The sequence below is a fragment of the Erithacus rubecula genome (genome assembly GCF_903797595.1).
Source record: "Erithacus rubecula genome assembly, chromosome: 3".
Lineage (NCBI taxonomy): Eukaryota > Metazoa > Chordata > Aves > Passeriformes > Muscicapidae > Erithacus > Erithacus rubecula.
Genome location: NC_136689.1, coordinates 51,072,516 through 51,081,633, shown reverse-complemented (window position 1 = coordinate 51,081,633; position 9,118 = coordinate 51,072,516).

The window sequence follows — 9,118 nt, the reverse complement described above, 5'->3', positions numbered from 1 at the left end:
ATTGGGCAGGGATAAAACAGTGCCAGTGAAACAGTGACTCACTTGGCCTTTGAGAAACTGATCAACATCTTTTTGAGACTGATGAAGTGGATGCTTCTGAATATGAGCTACTGAATGTTCCTGGTTGGCTTTCCAGCAGCAATAGTCTTGAAAAGAGCTGAGTGCAAGTGAGGAAAGGGCTCAGTGAACTGATAAATACAAGATGAGATTTGCACATAGATTTAGGGTTTTGACAGAGAAAAATCTCTGTGGGAAAAGCTAGTGAAAGAAAGCCTTAGGGATAACTCAGAGAAGAAAGGAGAATGTAGAAAGGAGAACCTTGAGCTTGGTTTGGAAGAGGAGAGGGAACCTGAGAGAGGGAAAATATGGGTGACATGGTTGGGCAGGAGAGTAAAATATTGTGTGGACAGCAGTGATGAGTGGTGTTGCTCAGGGACCAAATATTGGGGCTGTGTAACACGTTTGTCAGTGACATGTACAGTGGCATCAAGCATACCCTGAGCATGTTTACTGGTGACACTGAGCTGTGTGGTGCAGACGACATACTGGAGGGAGGGAATAATGCCATCCAGAGGGACCTGGACCAGAGAGGGGAACCTGTGTGAACTTCATGGAGTACAAGGCCAAGTGCCAGGTCCTGCCCTTGGGCAATCCCAAGCACAAATAGGCTGGGCAGAAAATGGGTTGAGAGCAGCCCTGGGGAGAAGGAGTTGGGGGATTTGACTGACAAAGAGCTTGACATGACCCAACATGCACTTGCAGCCCAGAAATCCAACCATCTCCTGGGCTGCATCCAAAGCAGCGTGGCCAGCAGGGTGAGGGAGGTAATTTTGTTCCTCTACTCTTGTGAGACCCCATCTGAATGCTGCACCAGCTCTAGGGTCCCCAACATGAGAAGGACATGGACCTGCTGGAGCACATCCAAAGCAGGGCCACAAAACTCTCAGAGGGCTGGACCCTCTCTCTTCTGAACAAAGGCTGAGAGAGCTGGGATTGTTCAGCCTGGAGAAGAGAAGGCTCCAAGGAGACCTTAGAGCAGCCTACCTGTACCTAAAGGAAGCTAAAAAATAGCTGGAGAGAGACTTTTTACAAGGGCCTGTAGTGGCTAGACAAGGGGGAATGGCTTTAGATGAGACTTAATGAAGAAATTATTTTCTGTGAGGGTGGTGAGACACTGGAACAGGTTGCAGAGAGTAGATACCCAGTCCCTGGAATTGTTCAAGGCCAGGCAGGATGGGTCTTTGAGTAACCTCGCCTATTGGAGGATGTCCCTTTCTGTGGTGGGGGATTAGAACTAGATAATCTTTTTGATCCCTTCCAATCCAAGTTGTTCCATGATTCTATCCAGGAAATAGAAGAAGAAAATAATTTTAAGATTGAAAAACTAAAGTTGGAATGATTTGCATAAAAATGGCAATCAGGTAAAATGGGAAAGATTATGTGTTTTGGTGGGAATTGGGAAAAAAAGCAAATTTGTCATCCTCAAAAGAAGAAAGGAGAGAAAGGAAGAGAGAGTCTTGTGGGAAGAATAGGAAATATAATGAGCTTGGAATGAGAGATGGTGTTTTAGGGAATTAAAACAATATGGGGAAAGGAGGAAGGGGCTTTCATCTCACAGGCAAAATGGGCTTGCAAAATACAAGGACAGGATATAAATACTGCAGCACAGACACGATCATCCAAGGAGCAGAAAGGAGCAAAGACATAAAATGAAGAGCAAAGTAGCGGAGTTCAGAGGAGGATGAGTTTTGAGAGGAGAGAACAGGATGTACACTCCTTCTCAATAGAACTTCTACCATCCCACTGATACCTGTTTTCTTGTTATCTTCATTGTCTTTCCATGTTTCTATTTTTGCCATTTGCTCCATCTATTTATCCATCCATCCATCCGTCCGTTCGTCCGTCCATCCATGCCTCCATCTTCACTCATGAGGAAGAAGTTCAGAAGGTACCTTCCCTGCATAATGTTGCCCTCAGGTAGAATTCAACAATATTTTAGGCAAACATTCAGCAGATATTTTGACTTCTGGTAAGTTGTAGATGAAGCACATTGCTTTCCTATTGGCCACAGTGTTTTCTTTACTTCCTGGGAAATGCCTCTGCCTCTCCCCTTCAGACAGCTGCTTCTCTTCCAAACAACACTGGATTCTTGAATTCTTTTCCCAGCATCTCTTTACAACATTTACAGAGAGCTGGAAGTCCTTCTGTGTTGGGAGAAACCTCATCAGTCACTAGCAAGTTCAAGAAAAAGAGACCATTTGTGTACAATAATCAATAGATCTGAATGCAATTATAGTAAGTGAGAGGAAACTGTATCATGGAAGAAGGGGAAAGGCTAGAGCAAGCCTCTGAGTGAGCAGCCACTTCCACTGCAAAACCATACTGCATCTTTTGCTGGAAAAGCTTTGGCAATGCAAAGTATTCATAACTTACCAAAGTTAATGGGACCTACTGTGACGCTGTAAGGGTTAAAGTTAGGCATTACTATTGTTGATGTAGGAATGGATTTTGCAGGAGTTTATAAAATTAGCAAGATACAAGGAGGTCAAGACTCTGATGATCCCAGAGGGACGCATACAGTGCTATTTGCATCCAGTTTTCAGACTGGCCTCTTACTGATCTCAAAAATATGAACTAGAGTTATTTGGAACAGTAGGTAGGAGATGTCTGGTCTTCTGGAAAGATGTATGGGTAAGTATGTGGCAACCACAGGCAATGAATCATTCAGAAAAATTATTATATAAATTAATCAGAAAAATTTGAAAGAGGTTTGGAAATCCCTACATATTTTGCGTATGTGTGCATGTATGTGCATGTGTTTGAGAGTGGGTTGGCAGTTTAGGGGGGGGAGTTGGTTGATTTTTATTTTTTTTAAACAAGAACCCTGAGAAGAAAAGACAACAGCTTCAGTTGTTCAGGGTTTGACAGATGCTAGCTATGGCTATAGCAGAGCCAAAGGAGGCCTTGAAAGAGGATGTGAAAAGTTCACCATAAAGATAAGGAGACAAAGGTGAAAATCAGAAACTCAAACAAAAGATCACAGAAATGAAAGCTGGTACATGATACAGCTTCTGATATCCTGGCAGGAAAAGTTGAGAAACACAGTGATTTACCAAGAAAGGAGGTGGGTAATTTAGGTTTACTGGAGTATGTGGAGGATGGAATGTTCATGGAAGTTGTTACAAGGTAGAAGCCCTAGGAACTAAAGGCATTCACCCAGGAAACTGAGGTTTGTCAAGCAATAACTTCTTCAGTAGTTAGTCAGAACTGCCATCACTATTTTCCTGGTTACTTGGTAAAATGAGAGGGGCAGCATGGGTACTGTCACTGGGATGAGGCCATGGATTATTTTGTGGAGTGTTTAAACACAGTGAAGAGAAAAAACTGACTTTCTGACTTCATTAGAGGGGTAGGATTCAGGTCAGATAATCCTGTCTGGGCAATAATCTATCCACAGCTTCTCTTGCACTCAACATCCACAAACACAGGAATGAATTTGTAATACATCACAGTGGATATCACAGATACTCCAAAATAATGACAGCTCCTGAGACATGGAGAAAACTGTAATGTTTTCTTGATAATGCCAAAGAAGAACCTCAGGATCCTGCTGAGCTTGGTGGAGATAGAATGGTTGTGGGAAGGCAATGTATGTTGTATTGCCTGACCCAAATCTAGAAAGAGATACAAAATTTTTAACACCTTTTTTCTTTCTCGTGAGAATTTTATCCCAGAATGTCCCAATAGGTTCAAATACAAAAGATAATAGCTAAAATTGTCCAGAAAATGCAGAGCAAATATGATTTGACATCAAAAAATGGAATAAACTGTAAGTCACTCTACATATAGAGGAGAAAAAGCAAGCTGATGTATTACTTTATTAAACTATTTATTAAGCAGTTTTTAATTTTAATTCTTTAAAATTGATTCATTAACTACTAATTTCTTAATATAGGTTTTGTACAGTAAAAAGGTTTCTTGGCAGGAAAATTTAAAAATTGGAAATCAGTCAATGCATTATACCTGATGAAAACTTCTATCTTTCCCTAGGGAAAAGCCTCAGCAGCCTCAGTATTCTTTTTTAGAACAAGAATGCTTTTTCAAGATGAAGTAGTTCCAGTGATGTCTGAGGCTTATGTAGAAGAAAATCAGGTAACAGATGGAAAAATACTTGCATGTGCTCATACTTAAAGTTAAAATCAGAAAGGAAATAAAATATTCTCCCCACACCTAAGCCTCATTGCCTAATAAAAAATAAGGAAAATCCATCTGCCACTAATGGGAGGCTGAGCCTGATTCAGAATAGGTGTTTGTAAATCAGATGAAATGGGAGATGAAATTAGTGAGTGCAATGTCTCTACAGCAGCACAGATGTGTATGAAATACCTGGCTCTGCCAGGCTTATGTAGCACTTCTGTGTGCTCCAAGGAGAGGAACACAGGTTTGTTAGTACCTACCTGAGTTTCATGTTGGTTTTATGGATTATCTGATTTGTGTCCAGATCTGTCATCAGCATGCATTTATTTTACTGTAGTTGACCAAAACATGAATGTTAACAAAGAATACCCTTCCAAAATTTTGACAACAGCTATGGTATGACAATTTAAAGCTATTTTTAAAGGTGTGTGCAGAAGTAATTGCATTCCCTTGTAGTCCATCCTACTGCAGCTCTCAAGTTCATCCACCAGCTGAGCAAGGAAAGTACTAGAGGCTTTGATCTACTCCAGATCTGCTGCAGGCATGACAGAGGAGCACCCTCTTTCATCAATGCCCTGAAGCAACAGCAATTTGATGTGCAAGTTTTCTTCCAGATGACAAATGACTGAATAAAGGAGTGGGATTTGGCAGTGGAATGATTTTAAAGTAATTGGGAGCATCAGAACATGTTTAATAATATGCAGTTTTGTGGGTTGTATATAATGTGAAAAGCTGACAAATTTCAAGTTGCCATGACAGCTTTGTCACAGAAACTGTACACTTGCATATGGAAATGGTGACAGAAGTGATGTGTGAGTTTTAAGTAATCAGTAGATGAGATGGCATTGGGGACAGGCGGACAATTTGGCAAGCAAAAGGGAAAATGTTACAAAATGGAGGGAGAGAGATTTGGGATGCTGAAGAGGATGTCAGCATGGGACCTCTGTACTGGAGGGACTGGTGGGAGGAGAAGCAGCCAGCAAGGGCCCAGAAGCAGAGGTTATGGATGGACATTAATAGTTCTCAGTGGGAGGATATAAAAGAAGGCTTAAAAGCTGTTCAGAATGCAAATAGTAAGGCATCCAGTCAAGAAGCATTAAATGGCTTCTAGGAGCATTGTATGCCAGGCCAATTCATGTGAACAAGCTCCTGCACATTATGCAGCACATAACTCAGCCCCATGATTACATGCAGGATGTAGAGAAGCCCAGCATGGAAATGGGGAGGGAGGGAGGGAGGAAAGCATTTGGGTCCATAAACCACAGGAGGCTGAAACCAGGCAAAATAATTAGCATGAATTAGGAGGGAGGAAATAGGAGTGCTTGGTGGTCCACTCTACTGAGGAGGAAGGTGGGCCCAAGGACTCATCACCATGCCTGTGGCAGTGCCAGATACTCTGCATGGCTGCAGACACTGTGGAAATGCGTCCAGGCTGTGTTGTACAGGTTATGTGCTCCACAGGTAGGAGCAGAAAGGCACCTGGAGTTTGAGAAGCCGTGGATATTTTGTATTCCCAGAGGGGTGGTGCCCGGACACGGTACTGTAAGGTGCTGGAGAGTGCATTGCTGGCATATGAAGAGGCCCCAAAGGCATCTTCTGGAGTCAGGGTGATGCCTGGACTCCAAGGGTTGAAGAAGCAAGAACAAGGTAACCTGGGTGCAGAGCATGTCCAACATGTGGCATAAGCCTGCTGACACGGCTGCTGGGGTTTTTTTTAACAAACAAGTAACACAGAGTAGACAAAGTGGTAGGCAGAGTCCTTGGTCACAAGGCCCACAGCATTCAGCTTTTGCTATTGCTGCCGTGGAAGCTGCAGCTCAGCAGAAGTGAGTTCTGCTCATTCATCTCTAGGATGTGGCAAGTTAATGAGCAGATAGCTAAGCAGTTGGTAGCCTAAAAAGTCTACATCTCCACAGAGATACAGATTTGCTAGGAAATTCTGCTTGGTTAGAGCTACTGCATACATGCTCAGAGTATCTACTGTGTGCAGTCATTTGGTGAGCTTTTTCTAATTAAATCACATTACAATGTTGATGGTCATTCTCATGCACAAAGCTGAAAGCTTAGAAGAAAACTTGAAGAAATGTATGGAAAGCAGAGATCTTGAATCCCCTGAAAGGATTTGGAAGTTCCAAAACACTGAGCATTATTACAAGAACTTGTTGGACAGTTATGAAGAAACAGGAATGAATATTAGCAAGGTACAGAGAGAAAGTGGATCATAGAGGTGGGGATGAAGGAAAGATAGAAGACTCAGGAGGAACATTTGGAAAATTAGGTGAAGACTGATGCAAACTGAAAGGATTTTTAATCAACAAGAAAGAACAGAAAAAGTAGAGAAATAAGAGATTTAAAGAAAGGAGGTATAAAGAAGGGCTGGGATGTTAAGGAGGTATCAGTTACAGAGGGAATCCCTGGGACTGATCCCAGAGGATTGTGCTCCTGCTGTCAACTTGTAGTTTTGGATTACTTTGCCTAATCAATTAAAATGTTACCCGTAACTCCTTTTGCAATGAACTTTATTCCAAAAACTGTCCTTCCTGCTCTTCAAATAGCAACCTGCAGGCTTGCCAAAGCATAGTTTCTTTTCACAGGCCAAGTTCACCCAAGTTTGTCCTCCAGTTGCAGCTGGTTGTTTTACCTCCAAAGCTCAGCAGGGTAGTATCCACTTATTATGCCTCAGCACCCTCCAGTCCTGTAAATGCAGCATCCACTCCTTAGTGCATCAGGACAGTGTTACAGAAAACACTGCTGGGAGGGTGTTTAGAAAGAAATTTACATAGAGAGGCTTTATCAGCCTTGAGTCTCCTCCATGCTGTCTGTCTCACATGTTCCAAGGGGAAAAAGTGCCTCAAGATAACCTCTTTGCTCCTCTGGGAGAGGCAGCAACTGCTTTGTGAGTCCTTGGTGGTTCACCCATTAATGGAAAAAACATGAAAAACATGACCTGGTCAGTAAAAATCTGACCAAAGCTCAGCAATTTCTGTTTGAAGGAACCAAGGGAAATAAAACAATTCAGGGTATGATTTTTTACCCTGACAGCATGGACTGAGCTTCTTTTCCTGGGTTTATGGCACCGAGAAATAAATTTCAGGCCACTCCTAATTTCTATTTAATGCTATTTGTGTGAAGACTCTCTATGGAGTCTTGTATAAGCTTAACAGATGGAGCCAGGGCAGAGATTCATACTGTGATGCTTATTTATTAATACAGCTTTTCCTGAGGTAGAGAAAAAATATGTTTTTGTAGAAAACCTTTTCCCCTTTCCTGGAATGGAAAAAGAATGACATCTGGACCTCTCCTATTCAGCTGTTATTGGGATACATATTTTCTCCAGATACATATTTCTGAACCTTGTGATGATCTGGTTGCTTAGAAGTAGCGCCAGTAGCCAGTTTCTTTTTCCCACAGAAAGCAGTTTTAATAAAACAGCAGTTTTGTTCTATGTCAGTGCCCTGTTTCTTTTTTGTTCTCAAGAAACTATTGCTCTTCTTTATCTATCCAAAAAAATATAGAAAACCACAGGAGAGTAAAAAATTTGTTGGAGTAATTTTTGCTCAATGGGTGCAAATTTGACTTTGTTGTCTGCGAGAAAAGGGTTTGAAGTAGTAGGAGGAAAATTTAGATAGGCAAGTGATTCAATGCTTTTTTCTTAATATCTGTTTTAAGAAAGGCAAAAAAAGGAACATTGCTGCAAGAGCCACTGTGAACTCACCCTTCCAATCATCAGTGTCTGCGAAAAAGATGGAAATGTCCTCTTTGGCTCTTTTTTTCCCCAGGCAACCAACCCTCCTCCTTCATACTGGTATTTTGCATCAGTGAGGTTTAAAATAAGACAGAGGGGTGAAGGCCCAGAGTCAGGGGACTGATTCCCTACTGAAAAGTAGGGGATATGGAAGGAAGGGCAACACACAGGCTGCATTTATGGGTAAAATCAGATGAAAGGTGAACCTGGAAATTTTTGATATTTTGTTCCCCTTGGGACCTAATTTACCAGCTTGTACCACTGTAGAAAGAAAATGATTAATCAGGAGCATGGTATCTAACAGATCCCAATGGAGCACAAATCCTGGGCTAATGACTAAACCAGTGATTTGACTTTGCAAAGATCAGCAACAACCATTTTATCAGCCCCCAACATTTCTGGCCTGTGGAATGGTAGAATTTTGGCATTCACGGCCAGGTGTACTAGGAGGCTTTAGACGCAGAACAGCCCTCACTGCCTTATGCTTTGCATCCTCAGTTTAAACTGTGAGTGAACATGGCCCTGAATCTCCTCTTAAGCCTGCGGGAGTTCAGATCCTGATGCATAAAAATCCATAAAAAAAACAATTTTAGGGTTGGCAGATGACATTTATGCAGATGAATTGGCATGTAGAAAAAAAGGTGCTGCAGTGTGGGAGCCCAGCTGGTTCTATCTCACTGCAATTTATAACTGAGATAAATGGAAATGCTTTCATTGCTATAAAAACCAGTTCTGCTCTGTTAGTTGTTTCAGCCAGACATTGTGTGTACACACAGAGCAGACTTCTTGGATTGGTGCTGACTTCAGATGCTACTTAAATAACCCTCTTGTCCCTTTTTGATTGTTCTTTTCCTTTATTTTTTTTTTTTACTGGGGAGAAGAGAAGGGGAATCGGGAACTGCACAATGGAGGAAAACCAGCAGCTTTTTCTCTTTCCTATCAATGCAATATTTCACAGGTGCATTTTTTCTCCTCTCAGTGTGCTCAATAGCTAAGTCTCCAAAGTACAGAAATCAGAATCAGAAATCAGAAAACATTTTTGAAAAGCCAACTGTATACAAAGAAATGCTGAGGTATTTCCTTGCTTTCAACTGTGCAATATTGTATTTCAAAGTGTGGCAAAGTGTTTTGAAGTCAGCAACAATCTAGAAAATCTGTGAGGCTAATACTGGGCTG